This window comes from Schistosoma mansoni, chromosome 5, assembly GCF_000237925.1.
Source record: "Schistosoma mansoni strain Puerto Rico chromosome 5, complete genome".
Taxonomy (NCBI): Eukaryota; Metazoa; Platyhelminthes; class Trematoda; order Strigeidida; family Schistosomatidae; genus Schistosoma; species Schistosoma mansoni.
The window spans coordinates 1,272,507-1,293,930 of record NC_031499.1 but is presented as its reverse complement, the minus strand read 5'-3'; the positions used below and the strand labels follow the sequence as shown (position 1 = coordinate 1,293,930).

General features: G+C 37.3%; 2 non-coding genes across 2 annotated transcripts; both read left to right on the top strand.

Moving 5' to 3' along the window:
• The first annotated feature begins 206 nt into the window (after window positions 1-206).
• On the top strand, window positions 207-273 carry Smp_tRNA_01156_Pseudo_TTG.1.1. Its single transcript has one exon. It is a non-coding gene (tRNA).
• Window positions 274-18,279: 18,006 nt separating this feature from the next.
• Smp_tRNA_01483_Lys_TTT.1.1 lies at window positions 18,280-18,351 on the top strand. The gene has a single exon. It is a non-coding gene (tRNA).
• Window positions 18,352-21,424: the final 3,073 nt, after the last annotated feature.

Below are 21,424 nucleotides of genomic sequence, written 5' to 3'. Positions count from 1 at the left end.
AAAGAAAAGAAAAACGAACAATTAAAACGGTAAAAAGTTAGCAAATCAAATCCCATAATGTTGGTTTACTAACTATGGGGGTTATAACCACTCCGGGATGTATTCTCTTAATAAGGGTTTATTTTTCTTTTTGGGAGTTATTGTTGCTACCAATTTTTGTGCAATTCAATGTTCTCACCATTGCATAAGCAAGTGGCTATCATGACTCAGTAGCTGAGTGGATAACGCAACGGCGTTTGAAGCGAAAGGTACTGGGTTCGAGTCCCAGAATGAACATCAACTCTGAGATGCAGGTACATCCAGTTGACGAGTCCCAAATAGGACGAAACGCGCGTCCTGGATTCCACTGTTAGCTACTATCCATCTTTGTTTATTTTCTTTTAGATTGAATACAGTGCCGTTGTGTTAATGAACCTCTAGATTGACATCTAGAAATGGACACAATTTAAATCACAGTGTTACCAACGCACTCATTTAATTCAGTATCATTCATTCTTTGATGAAAAATCTTAGCCAGTTATAGAAACTAGTGAACTTATTACATGAGAACGAATCTTGTTATTATTTGAAATCATTGTAGTTTCTTAAACTAATGGTTGTTTAAACAGATGAAAGCGATCAATTTCTTATAATCTCTTTTATCATCTACCTACTAATCACCTTGGTAAAGACATCTACCATGAATAGGTGACACTTCAAAAAAAAAAGCCACTACACATATTTATGATTCTTCAACTATTTTCATGATTTTTTTGAGACTGACTTTTGTTCACAATACATTTAGAGTCATTTGTGTATGTGTGTGTGTGTAGACATCAATATTATAAATCTTATTGATTGGTTTTGTTGAAACACTCACATTACAATCACATATTAACTACTATGATTGTCAATATATCCATACACATACACACAGAGGTAAGAGAAAGCGAGAGAGAGAATGCAAGTCACAGATAGAAACTGAATTTCTATTGCCTGATTGATATGGATCAATAAAACGTTGAGTTGAGATAATTGACAATGATGATTTGAAATTAACCCACTATATCCATGTATTATTCATTTATAAGAATGGGTACTTCAACAAATTTGGCTAGAAAGAATATATAGTTGAAAGCAAGAGTCAATTGAAGCTAGACCACCAAGGAAAACGTGGAAGCACTGGACGGCCGTTTCATCCTATTGCGGGACTCCTCAATGGTGCGCATCCGCGACCTCGCCTCGCGAGATTCGAACCTAGGACCTGGGTGCTTCCAGGTTTTCCTTGGTGGTTTAGCTTCAATTGACTCATGCTTTCAACTATGCAAATACTAAATCTCCACAAAAACCCCTTCTGAGAAAGAATATGTGCACAAATCAAAGAATAGGTTATCTAGTTGAATTTATTTGACGGCATAAATTCAAAATGAAAAATAGAAACTTAAGACTGATTAAGTTATTCGAAGAAATCAAGCTAGATGGCCTAGTGCTAATTGCAAGGTTAGATAGGTATATGGCAATGAAATCATGGTTAAATTTTCACAAGAAGAATTCTGGTGATCCCAGTCTTGCCAGAAACCGAATTTTCTTTCTCTCAAGAAAAAAACGTGTGTTCAATTATTTGAACTAACATACCTAAACCACTACGAAACAAGTTAGATGTCAGTAACTTGACTAAATGAAACATTTGCTGATCAGCTTATTTACTTACACCGATGATTGAAGTTGACTGCTTTAGTAATAAACTGTTTGGTTGTTAGTCCTTAAGTTGGTCTAGCTTACTTTCTCACAGACTAGTCATTTCTGTAGGAAGCTTCCTGAAAATAGATATTCAGACGTAATAAGTAACTTAAAAATAAGCCTTGGTAGATATAACATATTTTCTCTCTACTACAATTCTCGGAACACAGATGCATTTATTAATGCCTTTAGCCGATAAATTCCGTTAAAGTAATCGATCTGATCAAAATGAATAGTGTACCGTTGAAACCAAAAGGCTAAAACTTACGTCACCATATCACGAAATTGATTATTCACTAGTTAGGCCCGAAGTTGGTCAGGGGAAAAGGAACGGCTGAACATATTTCTTTCAGATGCAAAGCTCTGGATTTTTGATCCGAATAGCAATTGCTTCAGCCGTCTGCAGGATTCTCAGTCTGATGGAATTAAGTAGACTGCTGTTAACACGATATATTATTGTGAAAGATTGCTCCATGTTGGCTCTATGTCCCGTTTGAATTAAATGAACTAAAATGGAGCTGTTAACAGTTTTAACTACACCTTTGCTTAACCACACTGGGAGATGTTCACGAGCCCGAATATACAAATTCCTAGAACATCTGCCAATATAACTTGCAATTTATCTTTTAACCTCGGAATGATCATTGGACGTGTGGAAACCATTAATTGTAGTTTACCTGGATTAAAAATTCTTTGGACTGATCTGGGTAACTTTAGTCTTAGCATTTCACTAGGTGCATCGCCTCTGAATTGTAAGCTTATATACAGAGGCTTTTTGTTCACGGTTAAGGATTTCTTATGTTGAGAATCCTGCAAACAGCTGAAATAATTGCTATTCGAATCAAAAATCCAGAGCTTTGCATCCAAAAGAAATATGTTCAGCCGCTCCTTTAACCCTGACTAACTTCGGGCCTAACTAGTTAATAATCAATTTTATGAAATGGTGACTTAAGTTGATCAATGTTCATTTTTATATCTTAAACATACCTTATCCACACATCTTACCATTGTCATTATTGTTATTATTATTATTATTACACTTACTAACCTTTTTGAGAAATCTATTCAACACCCACCCCTATTTATTAATTCATATCCAATTCATATTATTGTACATGTTACATGATTTCTCTCTTTGTAACCCCATGTCAACAATATTTATTATGATTATTCATTTCACAATTTCATTTATAAAGTATAAACTTATTCCAGTCAATAGTTCATATTAGTCATCCCAACATTAACGATTTTATTTAATATCACAAACAATCTATAATTCACATGTTTTAATTTTAAATGATGTCCTTTACCCTAAACCTGGGTACTTTTTTTTTGGGGGGGGGGTTATTAACTTGGATAATATGATTGAAGAGAAAAGAATATTCTTCATTTATAGTGTTTTAATATGATGGGAATTTTTCAGCGATTAAAACTACTAAGGCTCATGTTATAGATACAGAACGTGAGACTCACATCTAACCGTTTGTCACTCATGTCTTTAATGAGATACACATTTTTAAGTAAGGGATTAAAATGAACAATACAATTTTATAGATCAGAAGGGGTTTTGCGGAGATTTCATTATTTTCATAGTTGAAATCATGAGTCAATTGAAGCTAGACCACCATGGAAAACCTGGAAGCATTGGACAGTCGTTTCGTCCTATTGTAGGACTCCTCAGCAGTGCGCATCCACGATCCCGCACTCTCGAGATTCGAACCCAGGACCTACCAGTTTCGCGCCAGAGCACTTAACCGATAGACCAGTATTATACAATGTTTTATGATTGATAAAAGATCAATGCTATCATAAAATAAAAGTAGGTTAATGACTAACAATCAGTGTCCTTAACACTTTAGATATCTAGCAAAAGGCAACAATGAATTAGTTCTAAAAAATCAGGTAAACTATTCAAAAATAGCATAATTCTGTCTTTCGAGTTTAGATGAACAAAACAGTTGGGTTATCAAATAATCATTTATCCCTACAATTAATGCCGCTTAAAGTAGAAAACATGAGGAATTATTGATTCCAGAGACGATCTTCATAATATATTCATGTATTTAAAGATCCTTGTTTTGTTTCTCCACTCAGATATTTTGTAACTTATTTTGCTGAAGTTCCACTGTGTGAACACCTATAGCATTAGAGGCAACCCAAACTAAAAAGAAAGTTCACTATACTCATTGATTATACTGGAGATATCCTTCAAGATCATTTGTAGCAAGGTTTGGATATTCATTCCTTATCTTTTCAACCTTTGCTTTCACTCATTTTTTTATCTCTTATTTTATTTTTCTCCCATTGTTGGCATCGTCATTTTTATCTTTTTAGACACTCAAAAAAGAGTCTATATTGCCCTACCATTCAGAGGCGACTCAAATAGTCTCACGTTGAAATAAAGACTCAAACTAGTTATCAGTAAGACATTGCATGCAGCCCAACTCATTGTAGAAAAATTAAGGTCTGTGTTTCAGTACGAGCCCAATCAACATGTAGGCGATTGTGTCACATCCCATTGCGTCTATGACTCTACATGTATGTTTCGGTACACATACAAAGGGGGGAGCAATCGTGAGCTGCAAGTAAGGGTGGGTGAATACATACCGAAATAGCTACAAATACATGAATGCCAATGGTCAAAAGGATCACAGGATAGTTATGCACGAAAGTTTTCAAGGACGTATATTATGGTTTATTGAAGCCTTGACTATACGAAAACTGAAGCCCCATTTGTGTGCCCAAAAACATTTTATCCTTACTCTTAACGTACCTTAGTATAACTGATTTATTATCGGCTTAACTTTTGATTTATCCACTTGACCTTTTATTTTTCATACATAACGTCTTAACAAGTAAACGTGCGATCAGAGTGTTCGAAGCGCATAAAATAAGGTGTTCACTTTACAACAAGTTTAGAATCATTATATATGTATCTCGTTTTGATTTATACTGAATGCGTTAGGGTTAGTGATACTACCTGGTTGTCCAAACCGTAAGTATATGAAGATGGGATCGAATCTGTTGTTCGCTAAATGATGGTCGAGTGTTAAGATCACTAAGACACAAGTGTGATGTCTACAAGAAGCAGAACCAATTAACTGGTAATACCTGACTAACCTCATCATAACTATCTGTTTAAATTTAAATGTTACAACTAAACTGTGAGGAAGACAAACACAATCATCCAACCCAATAAGCTAAAATGTTAGATTGGCATTTATTTAGAGATACAAGTCACTAACCGAACAGTGTAAGAAATTCATCGTGGTCTTTTTTATTCGAAAGTAACCATTTAGAATTAGAGCTAAAAAACCATTGTGGACTTTTAAATAGTCATGAAAACTCTATTTGCCAGGCTGAGAATTTGAACTTTTGCTTGTTACATTTGACCAAATATTCATGTTAACATAAAACTCACAGTAGGGGTGAATGGAAACAAGAAATACTCTTTCAGCATTAAGAATTGTTTGTACTGTATGATTGAAATTAACAGTCAAACGGAGTGTGATAACCCTTAATTCACCTCAAAAATCTCAACTGAAGGGGAACGTATATTAAAAGTAGAACCATATTAATGTGTCTCAGATAAATTCTAATCAAACAACGTCAGTTTTATGTCCATAGTACACGATAACAATAATATGAGTCGCTTTTATCAATACCGCATTTCCAACACACTACAGAAATCTCAGCATAAGATATACACATCAATGTGAAATTTCACTCAAGATGGAATCCTTTTAAACGGCATCGAGTCATAGCATCACATAAAGTGTGATTCGATAGGAATGAACGGGAAAGCATCAAAATAAATGAAAGTAACGCTATTCATCACAGACAGAGCTCGTTTGGAGGTACCAATGAAATTCAGGGAGCAATAGACAGCCATTTCTTCCTAGTATGGGACTCATTGGCATCGTGCACACGCGATTCTATCAGGAACCTAAACCAGGTATCACTGTGACCCCCTGACTATTAGAACCACTAGATTGGCTTTCAGTATTACAATTCCAGCTTCAGTCAATCAGAGATTTAGCTCAACAAACACTTAATGCCACCAGCAACAGCTGTTTTACTCCAGAGGTGTTTAAACTCCACTAGTCATGACCTTAAATTAGAGCTTCAGGAACGTTTTGAAGTACGTCCCTTGTCAACTGATTATTGTGATTTGGTCGAAGAGGCTTTTGAGGAGGTTGGTTCACCTCGAGACCTGAAAACCCTGGGTTCGGTTCCTGGAGGCTTTGAGGGCGAGCACCGCTGAGGAGTCGCATACAATAATGAAGTAACTGTCCAGTGCTACGAATAGAGCCTAAAAAATTGACTAATTTCCTGATAACCCCTCCAAGTTAAAACTAACGTTATTGACTGGGAGGAGGGAGTTGAGTCTGAAAAGTGAATGGTATTTTTTAAAGATTCAATAAAATACAGACAAACGAATAGAATACCTTTTGTCACCCACCCAGATAGAAAAACAAAAAAGTAAACAATTCGTTCATCTGGTGAATATTGGTCCCGAATCTTCAAATAAACCGATATTGACTAAAAGACTTTACACAACAGATAAATCAGTGATTTGATTTACGTATATCCGAGTAAGGAATTAAAAACAAGACGAGAAGCCACTCATTACAATACTTTATGGTGCTCGGTGACAAACTAATTCTACATAGAAAAAAGTAAATCCACTGTGTTTCTGTTTTTAAATCCAACAGTGTATAAGAAGGATATGGAAATGTTTAAAAATAATTATAAACTATATTCAGAAGGGGTTTTGTGGAGATTTCAGTATTTTTCATAGTTGAAATCATTAGTCAATTGAAGCTAGATCACCAGTGGTCTATCGGTTAAGTGCTCTGGCACGAGACTGGTAGGTCCTGGGTTCGAATCTCGTGAGGCGGGATCGTGGATGCACAGTGCTGAAGAGTCCCAAAATAGGACGAGATGGCCATCCAGTGCTTCCAGGTTTTCCATGGTGGTCTAGCTTCAATTGACTCATGATTCCAACTATGAAAAATATAAACTATATTATTTACCTAAATAAAACAGATTTATATATTGTCAAATAACTCCGACAAAACAATGAGACGGCCTACCATTACAAGAACTCATGTTTGTTTATACTCCGGATTGAAATGATCCTTTGAAACATCTCACAATAATATACGTGTAAATAAAATCTAACATAAATTGATAGGTCCCACTGAGTCCGAATAGCTTACAACTCTTCACTCAATATAGTAGACGATTACTTGTCTCCATGACCGTTATAAAGAAAACCTTAATTTTTCACAGTATAGGTAAAATGTTAAAGTGAATGTAATAGAGCCAATTTCTAACGGTAAAATTATTATCGCCTAGAATGGATAAATGAGATATGAGACAACTTTCACTTGGATACATTAATAATTATAAGTAGTTGGAGAGTGATAACCCTATGACTTTCCAATATGTTTTCACAGATTATGGAGGTATGTATCTCCGTATTATCAATGCTTTTCTCTCCATCAAATGGAAATAATCTAAGTGTACCTACCGATCGCAAAAACAACGTCAGGTCAAAACCAATGTTGTAACATATTTCTAGTTTTAACTTAGTCTTAGTCTCCTTTTGATGCATAATCAATTGTGTTACAGAATTTTTACTTTATCCAGTAACCCTAGTTACATGAATGGACAAAATGGACAAAACATCTGATATACATAATTGACTAAATTCAAAGTATACAAATGTAAATAAAACTAAAAATATTGACAGTTGATACCGGATAATATTTAAGAAAATAAAAAAACAACTAAATATGTACATAAATCAATATAAATGTCAATAATTGTCACCTACCAAATAAGTTATCTTAATTGTATAAAATTGAATCCCGTCGTCAATTGAAAAATCTATATAAAATCCTTTTAGCCTATTTTAATATTATAAGGGCAGATAATTATTATAAACTGTGACGACCTAAAAAATTACAATCAATATTATATATATATATCTATATACACATATATATACAAGACCTGTCTGTCTAGTCTTTCTAATAGTCTTTAATGTTTAGGTCAGAGAGCGTATAGAATTCGTACTAGTTCTAGCGATCGAAACCCGGGGTAACTAATATTATAAAGGACAGACTATAAAGAGAGAGAGAGAGCGTATACAAACAGGCTTTCTTTTCATGTAGTAAATAGATAGATTTGTCTGTCATTAGTTAACAAACATGTTCAAGGTCGAAGTAATCATCGTGCTGTTCATACGAATGGTTTTTTTAATAGAAATAACTTTGCTACATACATATATATATATCTATCTAGTTTAATCGATCAATTTGTCTGAATAAGTCGTAGATTTGACGTAATCAAAAAAAAACATGGATAAACTTGAAAAGTGAATTATTCATTATTTAGAAACAAATATGCTTGTTAAGAAAAAAAAGTCTATTTTTTGTTTTCATTAATACATTTGAATATTATTAGAAGGGGGGGGGGTTATGGAAATTGAGATCATGAATAAATTGAAGTGAGAACATTATGGAAGCACTGGACGACTGTTTCGTTGTATTGTGAAACTCCTCAGCAGTACGCATTCATGATTCAATGTATTCCTTTTCACAATTTAATTGTTAACATAATATTACTATCATAACTCATTCATTTAGTAAATGAAGATTATCTACAGAAAATTACATTGAAATACATCCTGTTTTTTCTGATTTAATGAAGAGAGAGAGGTTCCTCATATGAACATATCTTCTTAGTTCTCAGTTTACATCATGGACTTTCGTTTCATTATAGAATCTAAAAGGATTAGTAAGTTCTGTACTTGTGATAAATGTTGAAGTTATCTTATCATTTTCGTATTTATTTATTTAAGCACATAAATATTGGTATAAAGGGGAACTAGATATATATGCACCATACAAATCAAATGAGATTTGTGTGAGGGCTGTAATACTGCCTGGGTGCTCAGAGCGAAGCAGGTGGTTTTCTTAGGGGGTCACAACCGGAGCTTTCAACTTTAAAGTCTGATCCATAAGGCAGTGGAGCTTCGTGAGGAGATGCAGTCCCATGGTAGCCAATGACCAACGATTGGTTCATATTCCATTTGTTTCCTCAGGATACTGGAGCCCATGTACACCATTGGTTTGGAATGAGGATTTTCCAACTCCCTTAGATGGACTTCCCGTGTCGACAGGCATGGTTAAAGCGCCAGACATTCGCTTTCTGTCCTCTCAATTTCGTAAACAACACCCCCGCCACGAGGCGATGAGTAGGATTTCGTATAGGTTATACCTTTTTGTAAATGTGTACTATTGATTAAATGTTATCAATAACCATTGTTCAATAATCAATCATGAGTATTCAATCAAACTTTTTCTCCATTAGTATGTTATCGGACACCTATAACTCTTGCCAATACTTTGATAAACCAGCATTATATATATATATATATCGATCATTCTATTTATAATAAACTAGAAGGTTAATTATATGACAAATCATTAAGCTATATGTAACCCTAACCTAAAGCCTTTATCATATTATTATGAAATTCATTGAATTGTAACATAAATATGTGATTTCAGTCTAAGAATGTGATGCAATTGTGTAGATATGCCAATGAATACACATTTCATTAATTAATGAGGTATTTATTCATCATAGATAATTGGTGTTTAAAGGGTGAAGGTAAATGGAAAAGTGTTATATTTTATTTATTGCTAATGGATCATTATACATAATGTATCTCAAATCGTACTTATTTCTACGTATTCTCTCAGGAGGAAATCGATATTACTGTTTGGTCATATAATTATGCATAGAATGACTTTTTTTTGTGTCTATTAACTAGCCAAATGCCATGGTACGGCCGAGAGTGCGAAGGGCCCACCCTCTCTCTCGAAATGTTCTCACACGACCACGCGTACACAGTTTCTGTCAAGGAAGTCCTACTCACCGCCTTCTTGTGGCAGGGGTGTTGTTTACGAAATCGAGAGGACAAAAAGCAAATGTGCGAAGCTTTAACCGGGTTGGTGGACAAGGAGGGTCCAACTAAGGGAGTTAGAAAACCCTCACTCCAAACCAATGGTACACATGGGTTCCAGTATCCTGAGGGAACAAATGGAATATGAACCAATCGTTGGTCATTGGCTACCATGGGACTGCATCTCCTCACGATACTCCACTGCCTTGTGGATCAGATCTTTAGATCAAAGGCTCCGATTGTGACCCCCTAAGAAAACTACCTGCTTTGGTCTGGGCACCCGGGCATTATCATAGCCCTCACACAATTAAATGAAATGACAATTTTTTGTGTGGCGCATATATATCTCGTTCCCCTTTATACCAATATTTATGTGTCCAAATAAATAAATGAATAAAAACTTGTTAGTCACTAGCAAGAGTATAAAAATAAGCCTGGCTCAGTATTCGGTTCTGAGACAAATGTACCGTGAATTAAAACTGTTTTACTTCTTAGTTCTCGATAGATAATCCGTGCAAAATAATCTACCTCGCATAGCTGTCATGATAAGTTATATTTTGAATGATCATTGATCAAACATGATTTTGTTTGTCTCGTTAATTATTGCTTTGAGTAAACTAGCTCCATCACTTAAGTGTTGTGTTTGTCATGTCATATACATCGAATAGAATCTAATCGGTGCAGTAAAATAAGGTCAAAGGTCATTAGGGCCATCTAATAGGCTGTATACAAGACATGTTCTTATATAAAGAAAATATACCTTCTATATTCTGTATCTTCAAATTTGTAAAGTTAATTATAGGTCAACCTTAGTCATTTGTTAGAGAGAATAGTTCAGTTCCAGTCATGTGTTAGGTCGGGCTGTCATGCACCTACTCCTGTGTGCCGAACAGCTAGTCTTATCACCTGGCCAAAAACAGTTAAAAATAAGAAAGTATATATATACCTCCGTTTAGGTACCCGGGCAGTATTCCAGTCCTCACACACATAGAATGACGAAGTATGGCGCATATATACTTGGCGCCTCATTGTACCAACGTTTGTTTGTCTAAATAAATAAGTAAATAAAGACTCTTAAGACAGATTTTCTTAGTCATATGGATGAGATTCTTTATCACCCATTGTTTCGAGTTTACGGTGAGTAGTGGACCAGGTTTCAGTTAACTAAGTTAACTAAACCATCACAGTAATTTACCTACTGTTATATTCCAGATTCTGTTATGATTGAATACTGTTTCCTGATTGGCTAAAAGTCGTTTATGGCCAATACTTTAAAATAGTCTGGTCAAGAATTCCCTTCAAATTTGTTTTTTTATTTACTATCAAACAATCAGTTTGTTTCATTATTCCTACATATGTGTGAGATAATCCTAAATGTAACAGAACAATTCCAAGTGCCATAACCTCCGTATTACTAATGATAATTTCTTGGTTTGCTAATTTCATCATTTACAACGTCGGATACTTCGAAGATAATTGTTATTCTCATAGTTGAAAGCGCCAAAGCACTTAACCGATAGACCACTGAGCCGGCACCCGATGCTGTTTATGTCTAACTCCAACCAATAGGACGAAACGGCCGTCCAGTGCTTCCAGGTCTTCCCTGGTGGTCTAGCTTCAATTGACTCACGCTTTCAACTATGAAAATACTAAATCTCCACAAAAAACTCCTTCTGATAATTGTTATTCTATTAATTTCTCTTAATAATTTCAGGTTTTAAGATTGAACTTCAAATATTATGTTTATGGTTTTTACAGTTCCTTCATTTTAACTGTGGCTAACACACAAGTAGATACTATCCATTCAGAAGGCTACCAATCAGTTTGTAACCCGCCTTCCGTCGTCAGAGTTAATTTCTGGACTCATACAATTACATAGAATATTAAGCTGTAGATGACAGTATGGATAGTTACTTACAACTCTAACAGTGACAACATGATCTTGAACTTTCTACGCTTTCTATTCTGAAATTTCTGTCCATTGATTTGAAAATATATTTTTGTTAAAATCTTTTTTTACAGGTGATTATTGATGACCGGATCACGGTTTTTTGAGGATTAAGCTCATGATCCCTAGAATGTGAATGTATAAGTATCAGTTACATTTTGAGCTAAGCGGCTGATTGAAAACACTGTAGTCCGTGAAATTCAATGGAATCTATCAAATGAAGAACCTCAACTATATTGTAAACAACAGCTCCCAAATTTGGCATGTCAGGATTTGTGATAAAGCAGATAGTTAAACATTTTCAACTATAAACAGCACCTTCGTAAGCTTAGTCACGTTTGTGAAACTTGCAAAATAATCAACGGTTCATGTGGACCAATTTCAGTTGTATAAACATGATTCATCTCAGTCACAATGACTGATTGAAAACAGCACTGCGCTATTGAATTTAGTAAAATTATATATATGTATATATATTCAGTAATTATATACAGCACCACACCATACAATCTGTACATGTTTATTCGAAAAGATACATATACACGTATTTAAACTATCTGTCAAATGTTGGAAACCTATCAGGTTAGGTAAATGTGTGCCAGTCAATTTTCGTTGAGATTGCATACAACTTCTCACCTACCTTCTGACGTCAGAGTTATTTTTGGACCCATTCTATAACTGTTACTAATTGTTTCTCAATGTTTATTGGCTATTTGCATTCATCTATATGTACGTTTTCCGGAAACTGTTATAATTTTTTTATTTTGGGTAGACTACAATTTAATACTGAGCCTGAGCTTTTTCTAACTTAAGTGAATATCTTGGTCACACTGTTGCTCACATTAAATAAATATATTTTTCATAGTTGAAATCATTAGTCAATTGAAGCTAGACCACAATGGAAAACCTGGAAGCAATGGACGACCGTTTCGTCCTGTTGTGGGACTCATGATTTTAACTATGAAACATACTGAAATCTCCACAAAACCCCTTCTGAAAAAAAATGTATTATTATTATGATCATTATTATTGTTTTCATTTATTCACTTACCGATGATATTCAAGGTTTCGGACCTCAGTAGCTATCTCGATTGTTAGTCTTCCTAATACGTATCTACAGTGAATAGCTTGTAAATGTACGCTGCGTATTAGGAACGTCCATTCATTTGTGAAAACGAAATGAGAGGATCATTATGTTGAACGATAATCTGTAAGACATGTATTAACACGAGAAATTAAACATAACGATTTAAACAAAACTTTACAGTCAATAACGAGCATTGTATATAGATTGACTAAAATTATGAGAGATATGGCTAATAATAGAAATTGTTTATAAATTAAGTCCAAATAATCCGTCTCTACAGGGTTTCTACCTCGTGTAGTTGAATGGGAAAGGATCAGTCAATTGGCTGAGTATATGTGAATACGATGATTCAAAGCTGTAAATGACATTCCATGTTCATTTTTAAGAGATCCTATATCTACAGAGATGAGTATATTATTCATTAATGTTTATGGTCATGTAATTTGGGTCTTAGCACGAACCACATGTGAAATTGTTCAAACAATCGACTAATTAACCTATAAATCTTTCCCAATTTTAATTCGTCATCGTACACAATGAAACTACATCCAAGCCTGCGATGATATTTTCTGATATTACATACTGGACAGATGTTATGGATAATTCAACGGAATAATCTTTGTTTTGAATCTGGGTTCATTATTGATCACTGCAGTTAGTAACTAAGATGCAGACTTAGATAAATGGACACTGAACAAGTTTATTCCGAGTGACTAATCACTAGTGTAGCTTAAAATAACTCCGCCTGTAGCTCCTCCGGGGGCTACTGCCGGTCCCAGGCCCGGGTAAAGCAGGAGGGTTGGGCATGGGGTTAGCGACCCCATCCCGTAGAAAACCAACTCGCTAAAAATACTCTAACCAGAAAAATTTATTCAAACCATTTAAACTCTGCCCTAGGAGATAAAGGAATAATTATGACGTCTCATGATGAAAGCCGAGTTCCTTCGGAAGTCATGTGGCCGATGCACCTTCTAACAACCAGAGTAACAATTTTATAGGTACATGGAACGTCCGGAGAATGTGAGAGACCGGAATGGTCTTCCGAATTGCTGCATGAACATTAGACAAATTCTTACAATGATCATCATTCGTAGAAGTGATTAGTATTCAACATCTAGATTCCAGATATCTCGTAAAAAATCGACAGTGACAACCTAAACAGTTCCTTTCTTTCATATTCTTTCAGAAAATCAATCACCAGGTTAACTGCTGGTTTAGTTTCATTAAAATTGTAGTCTGAATTAGTGTTACGAGAGTATCAACACAATTAAATGAATCTGAAGAAAATCAGTCTGGGCATTTGTCACTTTAATAAATAACACATCATACCTGAATAAAATTAAGTAAGCAGTTTATTCGCGAGTCCAAAATGCCAATTACTTCTCATATATTCAGTTAGGAGCTTAATTGGAAATTATCTGAAAATAATCTTTCTGATGACATCGAATATATAAGTCACATTCTCAGGGTACGAAAGTCTGTATTTGTGTGTCAGATGTGTTTTATAGTCATTCCTCGAACTTAATTGAGGCATTATAGTCTTATAAAACAGTTTTTAGCCAAACAAAAGGATAGATTACATTTCCTCACACTAAGTTTGCATATCGTTTGTGTGTATCCTAACTGATGATCAGGTTACACTTGACCGTAGACAAAGTGCCGAATGTAAGTATCTTCATAAGGGAAATATTCATTACATGATGCTTTAGATCCCTGTAGTAATTTTGATATGATAACACTCAGGTGACTCGGTTTTATTTGATTAAAACATCGTATGAATGGTCTAGGTGTAGATAAGAATGGAAAATGCATCATAAAACTGTCAATCGAAAATGTTAGCAGAATCGTATATGAATTAAGGGCTGCTTTCTGAGAATGGCTAATTTGTCCGGGATTAATAACTTTCCAAAGGCCGAAAGGCACAGAAACGTTCATTGGTGAGAAGAAATGCATTTTCAAGTGGCACACTAATATGGACCTATGTAAACTGGTTTAATTGGTACATGGGGTTGAAGGAATATCTTAAGAAACAGGATGTAAGCCTACAAAATAGTCGAGTTTACCTAAACTACTTACTAATAACAAGTAGTAAATAATCGTTGAACTAGAATTTTATAGTTAAATTCATTAGTCAGTCAAAAGTAGACCACCATGGGAAACCTGGAAGCACTGGATGGCGTTTCGTCCCAGCATGGGACTCCTCAGCCGCGCGCATACATGATCCCAGGACCTAACGATCTCGCACATGAACTCTTGACTTCTAGGCGAAATGATGTTCGGATGCAGTGGATGGAAATTTCATTGTCTTCTCTAAAAGAGAGGGTCTTCCGACACTGCACTTTGATGTATTTCACTTGGCAGAAAACGGAAACCATAAGTGTCTCATTTACTTTAACAGAACCATGACCGGGAACTGTTCTTGAAGATTCTAACGTCTGGGGGTGTTCATAAACTTAACCATATAATCCCAGAAGGCGTATCCTGCTTATCTTCGATGGCAAATCTCGATCTTTTGGCAACCATATTATTCCCCATCAGTTGTTATCACGACTTTGCTCAAAAAAATTTATTTTTACTTTAATCATAATATTAATGTCCAAAGATGTAGTTAGTTACATATGCGAGGAACTATTAAACGGAAAATAGATTCATCAGTTTCAGTAGAGAGGTTGAAGAAGCCATTCCTGAGATATTATATTTAAAAGCATATTTTGTAGATAAACAAAGTTGCTGTAGAATCTCTCCTTGGCCAATATTTATTTATCAGAATAAGATTGTTGGCATAAATAGGTTATGTTGCATTGGCTTAAATATTACCATTATCATTGCAAATAACTTGCTTATTGTACAATAAAAGAGATATTAGACATATGCTTCTGAAAAACTTTGATAGGATACTTTTAAATATTGGTTCACTTGGCAATAAGAAGAGGAAAATACTTTGGGATTTATCGATCTCCCCCTCTTTAAAACGTCGGATACTTCTATTAAAGGAAATCTATTTTAAAAGGATTTATTAACTGGAAAATATATACACTGCCCTAGCTCCAAAACAAGTCATGTCAAATGCCGTAAGATAATAATAAGACTTAAATCTCCCGAGGATATTGTGAGAGGAAAATGGAGAAAAAAAACACTACTTTATAACGGATTTCTAAATAAGTTTGTAAGGGTTTATGAGTGCGGATACAAAACAAGACAAGCTCAATGATGGTTGGTAGAAAAGTCATCTGCTCAGGACTTGATTTAAAGTGACGGGACTCGTAACATTTTTAAGAGTAGACGAAAATAAATTTGTTAAACGGATTTTATAGCCGTCTGGTAACAATTTACCTTCTCAATTAATCTATCACTAACATAGAGAATTGCATATAAATAATGGAAGAAAGGGGTCGTAATGTATTTTACCATTTCAAATGCTGTGATGCAAATAGCAATGTAGACTTTACACAGAAAGGCTTATGCTTGGATTCTCGCAAGCTCATCCCTTCTGGATTTTAACAATGTGGAAAACTTACGTGAAAACAACAGGATATATTTATATGGGAAATGAATTCCATGTACTCTTCCGAAGTTTTACTTATGATGCAAATGAATTATGATGTAGTCAGTCAGTGAATCACAGTTTGGGAATTTTAATTAACTGTTTCAATATGTGTATATTAATTTGAGATGATGGCGTGGTTTATACAGGTTCTGGAATTATCCGGTTAGACAGTCAGCCATCCATACAGTAGGTAAGATAGAGTTGAACGGAGAAAATTGTGAAATGGAGAGAAGAAGACAATGAAATCTAGATAGATAGACTGATAAAGAAGTAAATTGACATATGCATGCATACATACATTAAGGGTGAGATACAGTTAGCCAAAATGGCATGCAAACTGAGTAACAGTCAGAAAGAGAACAATATTGCTACAAACACCGAAAGAACGACATTCATAGTATGCATGTTCATATCCTTGTATTCATTTTTTAGTCGAAACCCAAACCCTCAATTATCCCTCACTCATCGTCTTACTTTTGGAGTAGACATTCAAGAATAGCTATCAGTTGTTCATGATAATCATAATGTCATCGATTATTTTTTGACATAACCCCACCAGAATGGGTAATTACAACTAAAAGTACCCTTATTAAGCCAAATTGAGAGATTTATTTGCAACTGGCTAACATTTACTTGATAATTTGTAACATATTTTTTGCATTGGTTGCTAGCCGGCATCCATCTCTGTTTATATTGTTTATATTGTTATGATTGTAGTTCAGATAACTAATAACTTCAAAAGAATTATGTGGAAATCTGTTTGTACAAATTTCGTTTAATGAACAATGCTCACTTTTAGTAGACCAATGAGTTGATGAAATCTACGGTCATTTATTTTGTAGACCATCAACATTGATGATCTATATCGAATGACTGGGGGCCTACTCGAGTTAGACGGGAATGGTGTGACAAATCAGCTAACTTCGAAGTCACACCTCGCGGTCAGCACCTATAGTGGATTACGCCATCAATGTATCAAACTACCATGGCTGCTTTGAAGACCGTACGATACAAAGAACGTTAATACGTAAATATATTGGTAAGAATGAGTACAAAGAAGACAGTGAGACCACCACCGTATGGGCCAGTCCATGGTGTATGATTAACTGGTGCACGTTGGTTGTCCTTGACATAAACAGAGATCGAGGATTTGTTCGATATTCAGTGACCCAACTGCCAGATGATCTCACTGGTGCTCAGTGACATTTCACTACCCCTACAATTTAAATCATGTCTGATTTGATTGTAACAAAAGTATTTTAAAATAAGTGATTTTCAATTTTTCATTAATCGTACGTTGTTATTTGATATTTCGCTCTTTAACAAAATGTCTGTAAATATTCCCTTCAGTTTAGAAAATGTAAAGTGAATTAGAATACATAAAACACTATGTCTTTATTCTAAAGTATTTATTCATGTATTTGAACACATAAATTTTGGTACAAAGGGGCATCGAATAAATAAGGGCCGCATAAGTCACTTGATTTGTATATGAGCTGTGATACTGACCGAAACTCCGACAAATGGAGAACCGAATCGCTACACACACGCACACACGCACACTGACACACTGACAGACCAACAATCAGAGGTGCAGACAGACAGGTGGTCGTGGATCGACAGATACGGTTAGACAGTGTGACGTGCACCCTGTATGGCTGCAATGGAACAGTCTGTAGGTGGCACTTTGTGCTGGTGACACATCTCCTCACACTGAATGTTGGTCGGAGTAGTTCGAGATAGATTCACAATGGAGAAGCAAGTGTGTGTTGTGTGAGTGTGTGTGTGTGTGTGCACAGAGACGTGTCTCCATGTGTGCATGATTGACTGACTGGTTGTGTGTGTTCGTGCGATGGTGTGAGAGCGTGGAGTGTGGAGTGTGAAGTGGTGTTTGTTGTAGGGTGTATGATGATTGAGATGGTGTTGTCTGAGTGAGTGTGCATGTGTGTGGTGTGAGGTTGTTTTGATGAGGGTGACAAGCGGCGCCCACCAGTCGAGCCCGGTTAGCTCAGTCGGTAGAGCATCAGACTTTTAATCTGAGGGTCGGGGGTTCGAGCCCCCCATCGGGCGCCACGGCTTTTGACCAAACAATACTCACCGTCCTCCCACTCTACGTCGGCAATGCACACACCTACAGTCAGTCTGTCGCATGTGAGCACCGCATTCACAACTCTGTGTCCCCACACACCTAAACAGCAACGACAACAACAACCACACACACCATCGTCTACTCTCACGTCATCACATCCATACAACACCACATACTCACTTCACACAATCACCGTCATCATCGCCTCATTGACACACACTTCCCATCACCCATCTCACAACGACAATCCACCAATCCATCAGTCGACTACCTCACACTCACACACCACTCCACTCGTCAATGTGAGTGTACCGATTCGGTGTTCGTGTAGAGCGGAGGTGGTGGTTGTGGAGGCGGAGGAGGAGGATGAGTAGTAGTGGTAGTAAAATTAGTAGTAGTCGTCGTAAAATTATTCGGAGAAGGAGGAGAATGAGGAGACGGAGAAGGAGGATAGGTAATGTTAGTATAAGTAGAAATAGTAGTAATGGTAGTAGGAATATGATTAATAATGTTTAATATCAGTCACAATGATGTTAGTATTAGTAGTAGTATTGGGAGAAGGAGGATTTGAAGGATTTGTAGGTGTCGGAGAGGAAGATCAGTAAGAGTGGGAATAGTGGGAGCAGCGGTAGGAGTAGTAGTGATATCAGTATTGTGAGGAGTAAGAGGAAGTGTAAGTGGAGGATAGGAAAAGGAAGAAGAACGATAGGGAGAAGAGATTGGACGGCGATAATCACAACAGTCCAGTATTCGGATGGCAAACAGACCGACACTCCGACAAATGGAGAACCGAATGGCTACACACACGCACACACGCACATTGACACACTGACAGACCAACAATCAGAGGTGCAGACAGACAGGTGGTCGTGGATCGACAGATACGGTTAGACAGTGTGACGTGCACCCTGTATGGCTGCAATGGAACAGTCTGTAGGTGGCACTTTGTGCTGGTGACACATCTCCTCACACTGAATGTTGGTCGGAGTAGTTCGAGATAGATTCACAATGGAGAAGCAAGTGTGTGTTGTGTGTGTGTGTGTGTGTGTGTGCACAGAGACGTGTCTCCATGTATGCATGATTGACTGACTGGTTGTGTGTGTTCGTGCGATGGTGTGAGAGCGTGGAGTGTGGAGTGTGAAGTGGTGTTTGTTGTAGGGTGTATGATGATTGAGATGGTGTTGTCTGAGTGAGTGTGCATGTGTGTGGTGTGAGGTTGTTTTGATGAGGGTGACAAGCGGCGCCCACCAGTCGAGCCCGGTTAGCTCAGTCGGTAGAGCATCAGACTTTTAATCTGAGGGTCGGGGGTTCGAGCCCCCCATCGGGCGCCACGGCTTTTGACCAAACAATACTCACCGTCCTCCCACTCTACGTCGGCAATGCACACACCTACAGTCAGTCTGTCGCATGTGAGCACCGCATTCACAACTCTGTGTCCCCACACACCTAAACAGCAACGACAACAACAACCACACACACCATCGTCTACTCTCACGTCATCACATCCATACAACACCACATACTCACTTCACACAATCACCGTCATCATCGCCTCATTGACACACACTTCCCATCACCCATCTCACAACGACAATCCACCAATCCATCAGTCAACTACCTCACACTCACACACCACTCCACTCGTCAATGTGAGTGTACCGATTCGGTGTTCGTGTAGAGCGGAGGTGGTGGTTGTGGAGGCGGAGGAGGAGGATGAGTAGTAGTGGTAGTAAAATTAGTAGTAGTCGTCGTAAAATTATTCGGAGAAGGAGGAGAATGAGGAGACGGAGAAGGAGGATAGGTAATGTTAGTATAAGTAGAAATAGTAGTAATGGTAGTAGGAATATGATTAATAATGTTTAATATCAGTCACAATGATGTTAGTATTAGTAGTAGTATTGGGAGAAGGAGGATTTGAAGGATTTGTAGGTGTCGGAGAGGAAGATCAGTAAGAGTGGGAATAGTGGGAGCAGCGGTAGGAGTAGTAGTGATATCAGTATTGTGAGGAGTAAGAGGAAGTGTAAGTGGAGGATAGGAAAAGGAAGAAGAACGATAGGGAGAAGAGATTGGACGGCGATAATCACAACAGTCCAGTATTCGGATGGCAAACAGACCGACACTCCGACAAATGGAGAACTGAATGGCTACACACACGCACACACGCACATTGACACACTGACAGACCAACAATCAGAGGTGCAGACAGACAGGTGGTCGTGGATCGACAGATACGGTTAGACAGTGTGACGTGCACCCTGTATGGCTGCAATGGAACAGTCTGTAGGTGGCACTTTGTGCTGGTGACACATCTCCTCACACTGAATGTTGGTCGGAGTAGTTCGAGATAGATTCACAATGGAGAAGCAAGTGTGTGTTGTGTGTGTGTGTGTGTTTGTGTGCACAGAGACGTGTCTCCATGTATGCATGATTGACTGACTGGTTGTGTGTGTTCGTGCGATGGTGTGAGAGCGTGGAGTGTGGAGTGTGAAGTGGTGTTTGTTGTAGGGTGTATGATGATTGAGATGGTGTTGTCTGAGTGAGTGTGCATGTGTGTGGTGTGAGGTTGTTTTGATGAGGGTGACAAGCGGCGCCCACCAGTCGAGCCCGGTTAGCTCAGTCGGTAGAGCATCAGACTTTTAATCTGAGGGTCGGGGGTTCGAGCCCCCCATCGGGCGCCACGGCTTTTGACCAAACAATACTCACCGTCCTCCCACTCTACGTCGGCAATGCACACACCTACAGTCAGTCTGTCGCATGTGAGCACCGCATTCACAACTCTGTGTCCCCACACACCTAAACAGCAACGACAACAACAACCACACACACCATCGTCTACTCTCACGTCATCACATCCATACAACACCACATACTCACTTCACACAATCACCGTCATCATCGCCTCATTGACACACACTTCCCATCACCCATCTCACAACGACAATCCACCAATCCATCAGTCAACTACCTCACACTCACACACCACTCCACTCGTCAGTGTGAGTGTACCGATTCGGTGTTCGTGTAGAGCGGAGGTGGTGGTGTGGAGGCGGAGG